Below are 16,653 nucleotides of genomic sequence, written 5' to 3'. Positions count from 1 at the left end.
AGTGCTTTTTATTATGCTCAGAATGCCATAGACCTTAGGCTTCCTGTTCATATCTAAATACATTATGTTGCAAAGATCAGAACAGAAGGAAATGCAAGCAAGAAGTGCAGCAATAGAGTGAAGAACCCATGGCTGCTGGAAACTCGGAGGAAAGGGTAACTCACTTATTAGACGCCAGACCGTGACCTGGCCTAAGCAGAGAGAGGTGGGGACAGATGCAACACACAACACAGTACAGGCCAGGGGGGACATTGTTACTCTGACACATCTTCCATGGCCTGAACATTCTAAGTGAACTCATGTGGTTGTTCAAGGAATTTTAAAACTGTCATGGTCTGTGTCCCATCTAATAGGACTCAGCTATATCTTAATAATAGAGATTGACTGTGTGTGGCCTCCGCTTTATTCAGCTGGGTACCCTCGGAAAGCAGGCTGAGAGCAGGTCTCAATGTGCTAGAACACTGCAGTGCATACCTTACCTACATCCCAAGCTTCCAAATGTGTGTTTTTCTCTTTGGATTCTCATGCGCCCTTATGAGGAAAGTGGTTTTAATTCTACTTTACAGATTAAAAACAATGACTAAGATTCTGGGATATTAGGCTGCTGGCTCAACATCCTATATCCTCTCTAACAATTTCCGTTTAATTTTATATTTAAATTTTATACATTAAAGTATCTATGAAATAATATACAATTTAATTTTATAAACTTTATTATAAATACTCTCACAAATAAATGTATACACTAGTATTAACTAGACAAAGGTCCATGGAGCCCATTGAACTTCTGCATAGTGAAAATAGGCATTCAGAATGGAAGCTTGGAGCTTCACATTAAAATTTTGTACTTTTAACATCAAATATATTTATATACTTATGTATTATCAAAACCAAAAAATCCATGACAGACTTAGAACTAGAAAAGCAATTAGTCCTAGAGCCACTTTCTTGACTTTGCAGTATCTGCATTCAGTTCTTCCTCATCCCCTAATGTTTAGATTTCTCGCTCCCTTTTCTTCCTTAAGCATTGTTTTCAAATCAAATATTATTTTCCATATCTGGCAATATTCTTCAAATAGAATAGTGCATTATTCTTTTCATTAGAAACTGTATTTTTGAATTAATGATACAATATTTGCCTCAGAAAAATAAAGACAGGTTTTAAGTTAATTTTAAAATAAAATTTATTATTAAGAAATTTGCAAATAAAAAATAGCTCACACCAAAATTAGCCAGACCTAAGTCTATACATATCACTGAACTTCTATATCATTAGGATATTGAAACTGTGGTGCTTCACATTGGATTTTTTTATTTTTGGTGGTGGATTAGTGTATAAAAATACATTTTGAGCTAGTTGTTGGTGGCACACGCCTTTAATCATAGCACTCGAGAGGCAGAGGTAGGAGGATCTCTGTGAGTTCGAGTCCAGCCTGGTCTACAGAGCTAGTTTCAGGACAGCCTCCAAAGCAATACAGAAGAAACCCTGTCTCTGTCTTGAAAATAAAGGGGAAAAATACATTTCAATAGTTAAGTTTATTACATGTACTCTTCTTAGAAAATTAGAAGTATGCAACTAGGTTTAGAAAGCTTTTGATCTTTTATTTTTTTATATTTATTCATTTAATTTGATGTGTGAGTGTTTTGCTTGTGTGTATATATGCTTGTCATATATGTACCTAGTGTCCTTGGAGGTCAGAAGATAGGTCACCAGATTCCTTGGAACTGGAATTAGAGGTGGTTGTGAACCACCATATAGATAATAGGAGCTGAGCCTGGGTCCTCTCTGCAAGTGTCTTCTCTTAACTGCCGAGCCATTTAACATTATTATTATTATTATTATTATTGTTGTTTATGGAAAAAGGAATGGTGCTAGGGCTGAAACCCAGGGTTTGTGCCTGGTAAGCATATTCTCTACTGTGGAACTCCACATCAGCCCCAGATAATTGTTTTTAAGGGAAAGTGATTGGGGAGAATCTCCTGGGCAGAGCAGCACTGTGTTCTTAGGTAGGTGAAGGGGGGATACAGTGTTGACTGCATTGTCACCCATGTTCTGGGGGGGGGGTCTACCCAAATGCACATTCTCTTTCCCTGAGAACAGTAGCTGCATGGGGGTGTGGGGTTGTAAGAGGGCTGCGCGATTCTGAGACTTGAGGTAAGTGAAGTGCTTGTGGTGGGAGTCAGGTTTGACAAGTGACCTCTTGGAGATACTGTGACTCAGCGTCTTCCCTCTGAGTCCACCAGTGTGGGAGTGGTTGACCTGTGCACGTGGATGCAAAGTAGTATTGTGTTTGAATGGACATTTAACCTTCAGTGTTTGAGGATAACAAATGATCATAAATCAACTTCATGCCCACTGTGGCAACTACAGGGTTTCAAAACAGATACACACATTCTTGTGGATGGATGCCATGTTACCTTTCAAATTTGCCATTATAAAGTTGTTGGTAGCTGTTCTAGTTAATATTTATCAGTTTGACAGGATCTAGAATCACCTAGGGATAAATCTCCAGCTGTGCATGTGTGGGTTTCTATAGATTAGGTTGATTGGGCTGGGAAGGCCCACCCTTGAGTGTGTGGAAGCAATCCCTGTGTTTGGGTCTTGAAAGCATAAAAAGGAAGAAGCTAGCTGGACATCACCACTCATTGCTCTGTTCTTCCTGATGTGGACACAGTGTGACTAGCTACTTCAAGCTACTGTCATGCGACTTTCCTGACATGATTGGCTGCACTCTCAAACTGTGATTAAAATAATCCCTTAAACGGCCTTTGTCAGTGGTTTTCTCAAGTCCTTTGGTAGGTTGTTCAGACAGTAGTCATCGAACATCTATCTGTACAGGATGCTTTCTTTGGGGTGTGTGTGGGGACACCCAGGCTTTGAAGTATTGAAAATGTGGAAACTGACCATACTATTGTTTCAGAGCTGTTATTGCAAGTTGGGACAAATGAGGGACCTGATTCTAAGTGACTTTTCTAAGTGATTTGGAATTTATCACAGTGTGAGCTTGGCGAACTAAAAGTTAGCACATGAAATATAGATTTATCAACATTTTCCCAAACTGGCATTGTAAAATAGAGTTCTCCCTGGATATTCTCAGACTAAGTAAGTCTGGGAAACAAAGAATACAACTCCCCATCTAATGGATTCATCAGTAAAATGCAATTATCATACACTAGAAATATTCCAATGTAGAAATCCATTTATATTTGTGTAGATTGATTATCCTGTATTTTTACTTGGATTATTGTTGCACATTTTGTATTATTTGACACACAGTTGGGGAATACTGAAATTTTTATTGTAAAGTTAGCTCTTGTAGATGGGCACATCTGGGGATTGTGTGTGTGTGTGTGTGTGTGTGTGTGTGTGTGTGTGCGTGCGTGTGCACATTAGCATGTTAATCTGACATAGAATTGTTGTCCTGATGAGATTTACTTACAGGGCAAAAGCCTCAACAGTTCACCATTCCTGCAGGAGAGTTAATGCTAGAGCTCTTTTCAGACCTGAGCTCTCATTTGTTTCTCTTTGTATCTGCACTACTAGAAACTTGTGAGCCTAGAAGTTTCCAGTCTTTTCGTACACCCACGCGGCACAGAGGAAATGGGTGGAAGGGTGGCAGGCAGGTCAGGGAGACTCTGAACAGCTTCTGGAGAAGTGGCTGTCCCATTGCCCCACTACTCGCCCTGCAGCCTCCTGTCCTTCAGGGCTAGACATTGAGTTTTGTGTAGTCTTCAGTATAAAAAGGTTAGCTTTTCTTCCTTCTATCTGCGCGTTTTTCCTTTAAGAATGCAGATGTAATTTTCAAATTTCCTCCTGTAATGGACACCGGTCTCTCTCTAAGAGGCACTTCTGGTCCTGTTCCTGGCTGCACACTCATTCCCAGGCAGTGTTCCTCGGCATTTGGTCTGTTTGCTGTTCCGCTTAGAATAGTTGAAAGAGTCCCTCTCAGCCACTCATCGGTCTGTCTTGTGGCCAAGGGCAGTGTTTGCCCAGCCTCTTACTCTGTGACCAAGGGGTGGGACTTTTTTGTTCCCTGTTGAAGCCGCTGCCTGTGTGGGTTTGTTCATCCAAGGCTCCTGCCCCTTCCTCCTGTTCTGGAGGGAGATTGTTCAGAACTCTGACTGCCCTGGGTGCTACACCTGCCTCAGGCATACTCTCAGAAGTCCGTTTATGACCGGGTGAAGCTTACTCCTTTTCCGGTAAGAAAGTGTACAGAAAAGCGATATTATGGGAAGGTCGTATGGGAGCAGCTTTGGTAAGTTGTTCCGTGTTCTTCTGATGAGCAGGTGCAAGTAAATGCCGTGCTTTTAAATTGCACGGGCCACCCAGACTTCAGAGAGTATGTGACCGTGGGTCGTTTTGCTGTGATTTCTAAGGAGAGAAATATGACACATTTTTACAAAGTATATTAGATGCTATCATTTTGTGGTATTTCTGGCATTAATCTGATAGAGTGATTTTATTATTTCTTGTTGTAAAATTTTTCCTAACTTTAACTGTAATTCTGGTAGCTTTTCCCATACGGCACTCATGAATGCCCTCTGCTTGACTGGTGAAATTCTTATGTTTATTATTGGACACTGGGGGCATATGAGGAATATCTGTGCTTTGTGCTGAATTTTGTTGTGAATCTAAAACTACCCTGAGAAATAAGGTCTGTTTTTAAAAGTTGATTTCTTTCCTCATAATGCTGTCTGTGAACATGTTAGTGTAATGCAAGAAAGCACAGGCACAGGGTGGGGGAAGCGACTTTCGTCATGCAGGGATGACCACAAAAAAAGCAGGGTTAGTTTTGTCTGTTGTCCATAATTAATGAAGGAATGGGGCAGGGGCCAGTGTTTTATTTCAGTTGCCCCCATTTTTGGTTTAATTACTTTAAGAGATTTTTTTTTAAGTTTCTTTTCATGAGCAAGAAGAATGAAAATAGACTTCGCATCATCTTGAAAATATATTTATTCATTGTCTTAGAGACTTCGTTATTGTATGAAATGTTTTCCATGGAAGTCATGAATACTCATGAATGAAGGAGTGATGTTGAGGTATGAAAGTTAAAGATCATACAGAATAATTAGCATCAGATGTTGTTAAAAGGGAATTTCATATTTCATCCTTTGTGTTGTTAGTTAGGAACATCTTAGAATCTTGGGAAGCATGTAAATTCTAAAAGAGACCCTTTGGTTTTGTCTGAACCATGACTAACCTTATAAGGTTGCTTGAGCAAAAAAGATTTTATTGTATTTTGTCACATAAACAAAATGTGATCAAAATAAGCCCCCCCCATTTATATTTGGATCAAGCACTACATTGTGAGAGAGTTTTTACTGTTGTGGGAAGAACATTTACAACTACATATTAAAGCTTAAAAGGGACAGTGGCTTGAGAACTCCAGTGACAATTTTGCTGTTGGAGAAACACTGTATACAGTTATACATTAAAGAACAATTATATGCAAAGGCTTTGGGCTCTGCAGAGAACATAGAATGTTGCCAGACTCACTGCCAGTGAATGAGATTGAAATTTTCAAGACAGGTTGATTCAGTGAGGGTTTATTTTTGCAGCCTTCTCCAGGGGCTTGGAGGGTAGGACAGATGCATTATAGAGCAGCAGCTGCTGCCAGAGAAGACCATGCTGGAGACGAGTGCATAAGGCCTAATGATGCTTACTTGTTTTTATCATCCTGTCTGCAGATAAAGCTGCCATAGAGAGGACTTGTTACAGAGGCTTTTTTTTTTTTCCTGCAGACTTGTCATTTCCCTCCACTGCTTCTCACAATTACCACAGGTAAAAGTGAGGCGTGGGGTGGTGCTGATGCCAGCTCATGGATCCCACTTTTCCCAACAAAAAACTATACCATGAAATAAGATAATTACATAGAGTGTTATTCTTAATTTCATGAACACTACCTACTCCACAGCAGGAAATTATGATAGTCGTGAAGAAGTGCCTGTGACTATGAGGGAGGTGACGTAACTACTGTCAACACTGGCCCTTTGTGAGTAATGTATCCAGGGAGATGTAACTCACAGCAGTCTTTCTCAGCACTTGTCAGTTTTGGTGACCTGATGATGCTCAGATCAACTATCATTTTGCTGTCACCATGGCCACCACCAAGTGCTCACCCATTACCTCTGTTTCTCCCTCGTGTTATGTCGTACTTACCAGGAGCCCTTTTTATGTGTTATTTGTGTTCAACACCTGACTCTTCATAATCTCCTCTGGGCAGCCTGGCTTTGCAGGTGCTGCACTTCAGCTTTCTGTGAATTTAAAAAGAGAGACTTTGCCTGTGGCAAGCTACTTTTTCCCTTCTGCATAGCAGACAATTTTACAATGTAATCAGCAAGTTTGGGGCAGTTGATTTTTATTCAGAACAAAACAACATCCCCCCCCCAACTCTCAACTTGTTTTATTTGTGCTTTGAGCTTTCAACATTAAATACTCTCCCAAGATATCTGTGAACTCTTGAAGGAAAAGAAGCAGGCAGTTGGGGGTTGGTGTGACACTCTGGCTCTTTAGTAATTAATACATCTCATATTTCCCCTCTCAACATTGTTTATGAATATTTCAAACATGTAGTAGTTTGGAAGCCAGTGACTTTATTGGTTCTTAAATTATGCAAAATAATTGGAAAGTTAATATAAATACTGGTGATAACCATGTTCTCTTGAGGCATCTTTACAACTATCAGTTGGTGTCTCTGGAAAGTAAGAAGAAATACCCAGGTCACTGCCTCTTTTTCTGTGAAGTTTCTAGTAGGTACATTCACCTCTTGGCACAGCCTGCCATGTAAGTCAGTGCTCAGACCAGTTTTTTTTTTTTTTTTTTTTTACAAGCAGAACACCAGGTTTCTGTGGCAGTCTTATCCAGTGGTGTGTTACATTTGTTTCTGCCAAGTGAAAGTCCACAGATCCTCTTGGACAGAGAGCTGTGTAAATTCTCAGCTATCCACAAAATAACTCTTTAAAAATTCCAGGTGCCCATGGTTTTGTTAGTTGCATTGTAGCAGAAAGGTGATGGCCAAAGGGAAGACTATGTTGGTCCCATAAAATTACTCAGGGACTTCAAAGTGTTCAAATTCCATTCTGTAAGAGTCCTAAGGCACTGGTTGTTGTTGGTGGTGGGGTGTGTGTGTGTGTGTGTGTGTGTGTATGTGTGTGTGTGTGTGTGCGTGTGTGTGTGTGTGTGTGTGTGTGTGTGTGTGTGCATTGTGGGGGGTGGTGGTGGTGCAGGGTGATTCCTTTTCATGAATGTCTTTAGCATCCTTGAGGTAAGATGAGTCTTCTCTTTAACAAAACCCTACAGCTCCTCCAACAGCTACTACCTGCTTTATTGGTGAGTATGGACCCATAAACTGTGGGTTGCTTCAGCTTTTTTTCAGTGAGAAAAATCCACTGCCAATTGAGGCTCAGTCTTTAGACGCTTTTCCCCAGGGTACCATGTTGATGCTTATAGTGATTTTTCAAAGTTCCTTATCTTCTAGAAAGTTCATTGTTTTACTTAGGAATGCAAAGAAATATCCTTCCAGTTTCTGAAAGTAAATAGGTTTTCCTTATGCATCCAAACTGATGAAATACTCAATAGTTACTCATTAATGTTTTTCTTAAGACCTAGAGATTGACTGCTTTTCTTTTTAGAGCAATGTATAGTTCAGCTACCTATATGGCAGGAAAACTCATATATGCCTATCTACTAATCTCTTAATTTGTGTTGTTACTTTCCCCTGAGAGACATTTCCATCATGCTGAGGTTAGTTCTGACAAAATAACTCACAAACAAATATTTTCTGACAAAATAATTTAGGTGATAAATCTGTGCTTTCTACTGTGTTTACAACAGTATCTGATACATGCCATTATTTAAATAGTCAATGATGTTCTCAGTGTGTGCAGTTGCCTCCATTTGTATATTCATGTCTTCTGTCACATGAAGCAGAGAATTATGGGAAATGGTGACCAATACTTTTCTAATTTTGAGCCTCAATGGAATAGAAAGAAATACTAATTAGTCTTTTCTGGCATCTTTATGTGTTTGAGTGGGCTATAAATTTGATTGAACAAAGACTCATGATTTATGTAAGTTTTATGTCTTAAGTCTCAATTAAAAATTCCATGTTGTCAGACAGGAGAGAAGTCCCTAAGCTGATTCTCTGCTGAGCAAGTAGAGAACAATTCTCCTTACCCTCTCCTGTGTCCATACAATCCAACCTGCCTTTGAAGCTTTACCTTAGATCCTAAGCTTTCCAAAGCTTTCCTAACTGCTGTAAATCCAATTCCCTTTGCTCTCTTTAGGATATCATGTTTTAGTGTTACCTCTTTTAGCATCATCCTTCAGTGCAGGCAGTGACTGTTAATTACTCTCAAATAATTGTATATACTAACTTTGACCTCCATACCTTCTCAATGACATTATAAAAGTGCTCCTGCAAGAACTTTCTCTTACCTTTCTTCTTTGTTTCCTAACTTTCCCTTGTGTAGTATGTTGGAGATCCACCTTTTAGTAACAACTGTTGGCCAGTTTTCTCAATATGGAGAGAAGCCACTTGTCTTTGTAAATGAGAAAACTCTGATTTCTTCTATCCTTTTGCCTTAAGGATTAACAGAAGGATTATATCAAAGTTTTTTTCCCCCAAGTTTTCTTTTTCTCTTCATTTTTTTCAAACGTATTTCCATGTGTCTGGCCATGTTTCAGTAATAGTCTTAACATTTAGCACTTTAATAATCCCTTCCAGCTGCAAGAACTTGGTGATTTTTCTGAAATAAATTCCAGAATGCTGTGTAAAGCTGACTGGCTGCATGGATGATTTAGAGTGTAAGAAACATCTGACACTAAGACTCAGCTTCCCCTCAACTTGGGTACAGGTTATGGAGCACATTTGCTTGTAGCATATCCAGTTGAGAAATGTAGGCACAGCTGAGCACTTGGCTTCAGCCAGATATTTTGGAAGAGGAAAACTGAGTCAGAAAACAAAGCCATCTTATTGATTTATCTGTCTTTTGTTCCTTGGTTGGTATGAATCATACGAGGGGCTAGCCCAATAAAGGAAACAAATCACAGCCGTCTGTGTTTAGGACATGCTTTCTTGGATCTGCCCTATGACTAGTTTCCAGTTTTGTACAAACAGCTGGAACTCATAGTCTAGTCAATTAGACAAACTAGCACAGATAGATGCTCTCCTGGACTACAGTGCTCTTCAGTTCAACCCAGCATCTGTAAAACTCCTGTATCAATTGGCTGTTGATGCTGAAAGAAACTGTCATTAACTGGTGGTTAGTGTTGATAGCTTGATAGAGAAGCTCCTTCAAGCTGGGCCTCTGGATGTGCCTGTGGGGGTTATCATGATTAATTGTTGTGAGAAGAACCATCTTAATTGTGGGTGAGAACATTCCCTAGGCAAGCGAGCCTTGGCTATATAAAATGGAGAAAATGAGCTGAACATTAGAAACCATATATTCATTGGTCCCTCTGTTTCCTGGTTGTGGATGTGATGTGACCAGTGGCTTCAAGCTCCTGCCACCTTGACGTCCTTACCACAGTGAACTAACTGCCTTTAACTGTGACCGAAAAGAAACTCTTCAGTTGCTTTTGTCCAAGCATGATAGCTACTGGAAAAGAAACTACAACAGTACCTTTACAATTCCGGAGCTTGGGAGTCTAAAATAGATAGGCCTGAATGACTGTGTCTTTTCTGGAGGTTCAAAGGGAGAGATGCTGTCTGTGAGCTTCTGGAGCTCATGCCTGCATCACCCTACCTCTTACCTTCATGCCCATTGTCCCACCCCCTTGATTCCTTGAACTGCCTGACTTTCCTTTTGTGTGTGAGTGTGTGTGTGTGTGTGTGAGAGAGAGAGAGAGAGAGAGAGATTGTGATCATAGTTGCCCACCTAGAAAATGTAGGATTACTCCCATATCTTACAAGCTGCCATTTAATCTTGTGTCAAGAAGTCTTCTTTTGCTGTAAGATGACATATTCATATGTTCCATGAATTCAGGTGCGGTTTTAGAGGCAGGTTGAGGTTGAGGGTTATACTTTCATTTCACTCATCACCTTTTGTTCTCATCTGTGGTGAAATATCTGACCCTTTCAGGTTGTGATCTCAGTTCCATTTGAGTTTGCTGTTCACCCTGCACGCAAGATAAAAATTATATTAAATGTGATTCTCTTTCTCTTCACAGATCATCACACACTGCTGTGTCTTTTGTTAAATCCTCTCTTAAGAAATTGCAAGCAAGAAATAAATCTTCTTTTTAAGATTGATAAGTCCTTCTTTCCCTGCCTGTCTTCCATTTACTTGGCAGTGTTTCATGTTTCAAGCCCATTTGATGCTATGGGTTTTGGCTTTGGTTTCAACCTGAACCAAACTTTTATTCACGTGCCTCTCTTCCTCCTCTTGGTTCTCAGTTGATGCCTTCGAATTCTTGCTCCTTTCCTCAGAGGACTTTCTGCTTCTCTTCTGAACTGTGAATTTCTTTCTTATTTTTCAGGCTTTTAAACAAGTCTCGTCTTTTTTGTCTTGTACTTTTCCCTCAGGATTCTCTTATGTTTGGCTTTGCCATTTGACAATGGGAAATGAAATACAGTTCGAACCGTGACAGTGTCTTTTATCAGCAGAGCATAATATAATTCACATTTGCTCATAAAGAGCCACAAAAATAGTGGCAGAAATATAGTAACCTAAGAAATGAAATAAACTCATTAATACAGAAGTGACCTGAGGAAGTAGCATCTTACTTTCTGTGAAACTTTAAACTTTCTTCTGACATATTTACTGTTACTGTAACAGTATGCTTGGTGGAATAAATTAGTAAGAACTCTTTTTACTTACTCTGTGGGTATTCTACATCTGGGACATTGGTGTGGGAGAGCAAGATGTCCAGTTGACTTTCAGGATGTGGTCGCAGAACCAGCAGGTAGAGGAGGAGCACATGGGAAGGTGGTATAAAGGCTTATTATCCTGCTGGGGAGAAGTCCTGGGGAGAGGGTCCTGAAATCTCTACTTTCCACAGCTCCACAGGAGGTGAGGCAGAGTCAGCCTTCAGAAGCACTGAGGGACAATGTCGGCACATAAGGAGCAGGGAGGTCTACCTCATCCAGGTCTCTTTCTGTTGGTCATTTGATGGACTAACTAGCTCTCACAGCTTCCTGTGACTTCCAGTGAGCTGTGTTCTCCAAATGCTTTCAGTTCCAACAAATGTTGCTCTCAAAGATCCCTGATTTCATTAAGCTACCCAAAGTCATCTTAGTATTTTGTAGAGGAAATGGTAATCTGAATGTGCATCGGAGTAAACTAGTCCTTCATAGCTGAATAGTTTACTCACAGTGTTTCACGCCCACGTAGTACTAAGGTAGATTAGATATCACTCTGCACAGTCCACCATCTCATACTCATCTCAGGTAGGCCCATGCCACAGTCGTTAGATTATAGCAACTTCAGTAAGTATTGATGTGTGAAGACACTGTCATGTATAAAACATGCCCCACATAACGAATATCTTCCTTTCCACTGCCTGATCATTCAAACTGAATTTGGTAAATACCACCAAACCTGTACTCATGTAAAATCAAACCATTCCTAACATTCACCAGATTTCTCCAAATCTGGTAAAAAGTTCGCTGGACCACTTAGCAGTATTAGAATGATTGAGCGATAGTTTACATGGAACAATGTGCATCTGTTATCAGCGTTCCTTTTACATGTCACGTGTTTACCGATATCACCATTACCACAGTAATAATATTAAGTTTTCCTTCTACTCTTGAAACCCCATTGGAGCGCTCTTGCTGTACAGCACCCCCAATTCATTGCTAGTCAAATGCTGATTTGCTGACAGCTACTACAGATTTGATTTTGTTTTTGCTAAATAGAATCATGTATTCTTTTGTCTGGCGTCCTGCTTTAGGCATTCTGTCTTTGCAGTTCTTCTTATGTCTTGACAGTGTCATGGTTTTTTAAATAAAATTTCTGAGTAATACTCACTTGGGTGCATATGCCAGTTTATTTACCTGTGTGTAGACATATGTTTTTCCAGTTTAAGGCTGTTAAGAACAAAGCCCTCCTAAGCATCATATTTCTACCTGGCTTTGTTTTTATTTTCTTGGGTAAATATCTAAGATTGGATTAGCCTGGTCTTGTATTCAGGTGCATGAGAAACTGCTAAGCTGGGCTTCAAAATAGTTGAGTTGTCTTAGATTTCCTCCTTCAATGTCTGAGTAGTGTCTCCTTCATTTTCCACTGGAACACTTTTAGAAAAAATATAATAAATTAATGTTTATAAAGCATATATTTATATTATATGCATGTGTAAGGATACTTCAAAAGAGGCGGATTGGGCATTGTTTATTATGTTATACGAAGTAGCAGAAATTATACAATTTTGTATATTATATAACATAGATCCAAACCCCTTAAGTAAAAATTAAATATAAATGACACCTGTGATTCCCCTTAATAGTCATCTACTTTAGTGTCTTCCTGGCCATCACTGATAATCAAGTAGCAAACTTCTAAGGAAAATAATGGGAACTGTAACATGAAGAATTGTTATGAAATACTGTTCCTTCCGCTAAAGAGATTAGAACCATTATGCTTATTGGCCTCTGATTTCCTAGTACCACACCATGCAAAGTTTAAGAACTGTGAGATGAGTGGCGGGCAGTAGAGTTGTAGATGTGAGCAAGTGAGTATATTAGTTACTGTTCTCCTTGCTAAGATCGAGTACCGAGTTACGACAAGAGGCATCTTAAGAGAGGAAGGGTTTCCTTTGGCTCACAGTTGGAGAGAACACAGCTCTTCATGCCATGGAGTGTAGTGCTTGGTTACACAGCACAGAAAGTAGAGGCCAAGTGGCGCCAAGAAACGTCAGGGCACTCCCCCACACCAGTGATCCTCTTCCTCCAGGTAGATCCCACCTAAGGACAATGTCCCCACTGGAAAACAAGTGTTCACACCCTCGAGAGTGTGGGTGACATTTAACATTCAAATTATAGTATCAAGGATAAGCAGTCGTAAGTGGCAGGGGGACAGGATTCAGAGAGCACCCGTTGGGACCCAGGGACCAAATAAGGAACCCAATGAGGATGGAACTAATGGATGTGTGACCGACCCCATGGAGACTTCAAACCAGACTTTCCTACACACCATTGTGACACTGAGAGACTAATCCTGTCTCTGGGGTGTGACATGGTAAACCAGGCAAAGAGTTAGGGGGAAAACTAGGGAATCAGAGAACTAAGTCATGTCATCGTCAAACCCTCATGTGGAATCCTGTCTCTGCTGAAGTGTTCCTAGGAATACAACATATGTCTAGGTGATTTGTTCTACAGCCTTTTTCTTCAAGGTGTGATGACTGCTTAAAACATTGCTGCTAATTTGTGTCACACTGCAAGCAGAAACTCTGTGACCAGCCTGAGCCAGGGGCAGGATGCTGGTATAAATTTCAGTGACTCATCTTTTGGGTCTAAAATAGCAGCAGGCTGAGGGGCAGTGTGTCTTCAAGAGAGGAAGTCTTTTTGACACACGTTCCCCCTGAAAACAAGCATAGAACCAGTGTGTGTGTGATTCAGTCTCTCAAGCTGGGGTCGGGTTGGGGTGCCAATGGATATGAGAGGGAAACGGGGGATGAGCTTGCATTATAGCAGATGGCATTGTGTGTGTGTGTGATAGGAGGAGAAAATTTGATTTTGTTTTACAGGCTCTCAGAAATGGCTTTGGGCATACCCTTGGGCACAATGGAATGTATTGTAATAAGGTGCACGGAAGGGCTGAGACAGTTCATGGCTTAACTCTCCCATTTTACTGGTGGGTATAATTAAGCTGCCTGAGGGTCCACTTGCCCTTGTCCTGTCTTAGAGCTGAAAGGGAGCCCTCTTGTCTTCAGAAAATGTTACTAGTATTGTCCTACCCTGTCAAAGCACTTTAAGTCCTGAATGGAAGGATAGTGCGCTTTTGAAAAAGTTGAAGATTTGATATGAGATTACTGTCTGTGAGCATCAAACCCAAAGAAGCTCAGAGTATCATTGTGCGATCTTTAACCACTAGCTAGAGGTGGGAGCAAATAGCATGGATTTTGGTTTGGTCCCCGGATGGATAGATTGTGGGTTATCTAATGAGGTGTTTGGAGAACGGGAAGGTACGCAGATAATAGTAATCTTCCAAAGACACTCAGTCCTAGAATTTGAAAATGTCACTCTTAAAAAAAAAAAAAATAGACTTTACAGGAACATTTAAAGAATTTCCTATTACTGTGACCCTTTAATACAGTTCCTCATGTTGTGGTGATCCCAACCATAAAATTAGTTGAATTACTACTTAGTAACTGGAATTTTGCTGCTGTTATGAATTGTAATGTAAATATCTGTATTCTCCTTGGTCTTACATAATCCCTATGGAAGGGTCATTTGACCCCCACCCCCACCCAAAGCAGTCTCAACCCACAGGTTGAGAAGCACTGGCTTAAGGTAAAGGAGCTGGAGGTAGAGGTGGTGATGTTGTAGATAACCTGGGTGATATATTCCTATGAGGTTTGAACAATAAAGATCCTCAGCTGATTCTTTCAAGAGAAAAACAGAGAGGGATTCAGAGAAGCTAGTGAATTGGGATCTCAGAGGAAAAAAAATAACTCGCCACTGCTGCTTTGAAGATGAAAGCAGGGCCATGAACTAATGGGTGTGCGTAGCCTCTAGAAGTTGAGTGACAGGAAGACAGGTGGCCTTTAAACCCTGGAGAAAGGTAGTTCTCTCTTTCTCTCTCTCTGTCTCCCTCCTTCCTTTCCTTTCTTCCTTTCTTTTAGGTGGTGGGTTGAAACAGGGTTTCTCTGTGTAATCCTGACAATCCTCAAACTTACTCTGTAGACCATGCTGCCCTCAAATTCATAGAGAAGCTCTCTTGGCACCTGATTTTTAGTGTGGTGAGACTTGTGCTTGATTTCTGACCTATAGGACTATAGGAGACTTAATGAATGTGTGATGTTTAAAGCCACCACTTTGTGAGTTTTGTTAGAGCAGCAATAGCAAATAATTCAGCATATTTTCACAGCTTTCCTTTTTCTTTCTAAAGTACCAGGGGTTAAACTTGGGCCCTGTGTATTGCTAGACACAAGTTATTTGCCAAGCCCAGGTCTGCCTAGCTCTTTCATTGAGGAAAAGGATGAGTCAGATGGGATACTTGATGCTGGTAGATGCTCCAAAGGGCAGCAGCCTAGTGGAGGACATTTAGTCTCCTTGAGTAGATGCTTACTTTTGTGAACAACAGAAAGTTGCTATAAAGGCCCATTTCATCCAAATTCTCAATTATGTATACTTCTGTGTCCTCTTCCTCAAAATTTGGAGTTAGAATTAGCAATCTCAGGTTCCTTTCAGCATGAAAATTCTCAGATAAAATAAAATAATCAGGACATTCTGTTTGCCAGTTCATATACTCCTCTCTTGAGAATTGGGGAAATGAAGAAAGCCATATTCAAGAGTTATGAGTAAACAAAGACATGTGTTATTCATTGTGAAGCAAGTCCGTATGTTGTGTTTTAACCTTGTTTTGGACTCTTATATCCTAAATGCTAGACAGAATTTAGTCCATACATTGGGATCTTCTTTCTGAAATGTTTCATCTGCATCAATGAGAGTAAAAAAGGAGGTTCTGGACAGAGCCATGCATTATTCTAACAGTTATGTAGACTAAGTGTTCATCATAAAATCCCCTGTCTTATTTTCTCAATAGTTTATTATCAAAGATGATGTTCACTGTTGCCAAAATATTTTCTTAAATGAGTGCTAATGACTTGCTCAGAGGTTTAAATCTCACAAGCAAAATTAGCTCCTTGATGAGAAGTTTCCCATTATGAAGCTGATGATACTGTTTAAATTTGGAACACAGGGTGTCTCCCATGAAATAATCAAGGTGGTTACTATACAGAAGAATGTGCACGGAAGTCAGTTCTTTAGGGTGACCTCTTGCCCACATTCAATTTTGTCCCAACAAGGCACTAAGCAAAACAACTCTTGTGCATGGGGAAAGTTGATTTTTCTTGCACCAAAGTGGAACATTCTAGAGGCTCTGAAGAACAGGCTCCATTTGGTGTTGCCACATGGACTCTGTGAATTTGTTTAGAGCTGCCAGTTCATCCACTGGTGGGAGGTCACATTCGTGTTCATTCTTCTTCCCAAGGACTTGAGGTGCAAATTTGGCAGGAAAAAGTGTCTACAGATGTCCTAAGAATTATCCCATTAAAAGAAAGTTTGGAATGTGATTCCATGTGGATCATCTGCTGTTAAAATCTTGTTCCAACACTGTCAAGTCCTTGGGCAGTAATTGAACAAATATCCTTGAACTTGTTAAGCAGCCATGGGCTTGCCAAATGCTGTGGTGAGACTTGTGGAGATCATAAGTCTACTGTGAGTGAGACACTGAAGCCACATGGCCCATATGTTGCATCTAATTGTGTTGTTGGTGTACTCCTTTGAAAATTATGACTTTGACTATACTTTGGATAATTGACCAAGGTGAGGCTTCCAGAGTTGTTTAAACAGTTACCATTTGTAGAGGACCATCACATGACTGTGACCTAATGGACCAGGTACAAATAGCAATCCATAACACTGTACTAGTCTTTTTAAAACGTTGGTGCTGATCTGAGGAATTTAGGAGTCAGACTATAGATGCCAT

At 40.2% G+C, this 16,653-nt stretch overlaps 1 protein-coding gene across 12 annotated transcripts in view; it reads left to right on the top strand.

Moving 5' to 3' along the window:
- The window catches only part of Plcb4 (phospholipase C beta 4), a 367,915-nt gene that overhangs the window by 99,804 nt on the left and 251,458 nt on the right, over positions 1 to 16,653 (top strand). The window contains exon 1 of one of the 12 annotated variants that reach the window (XM_051183302.1): positions 3,975 to 4,200. The exons of the other annotated variants lie outside the window; for them this stretch is intronic. The gene's annotated coding sequence lies outside the window, so the exon portion shown is untranslated. Of the gene's footprint in view, positions 1 to 3,974; positions 4,201 to 16,653 lie in introns of those variants that run through there. 12 annotated transcript variants of the gene reach the window in all.

The sequence above is a fragment of the Phodopus roborovskii genome, unplaced genomic scaffold (assembly GCF_943737965.1).
Source record: "Phodopus roborovskii unplaced genomic scaffold, PHOROB, whole genome shotgun sequence".
NCBI lineage: Eukaryota > Metazoa > Chordata > Mammalia > Rodentia > Cricetidae > Phodopus > Phodopus roborovskii.
Note: the sequence above shows the minus strand (reverse complement) of the source record. Positions and strands in the feature narration are given on the sequence as shown.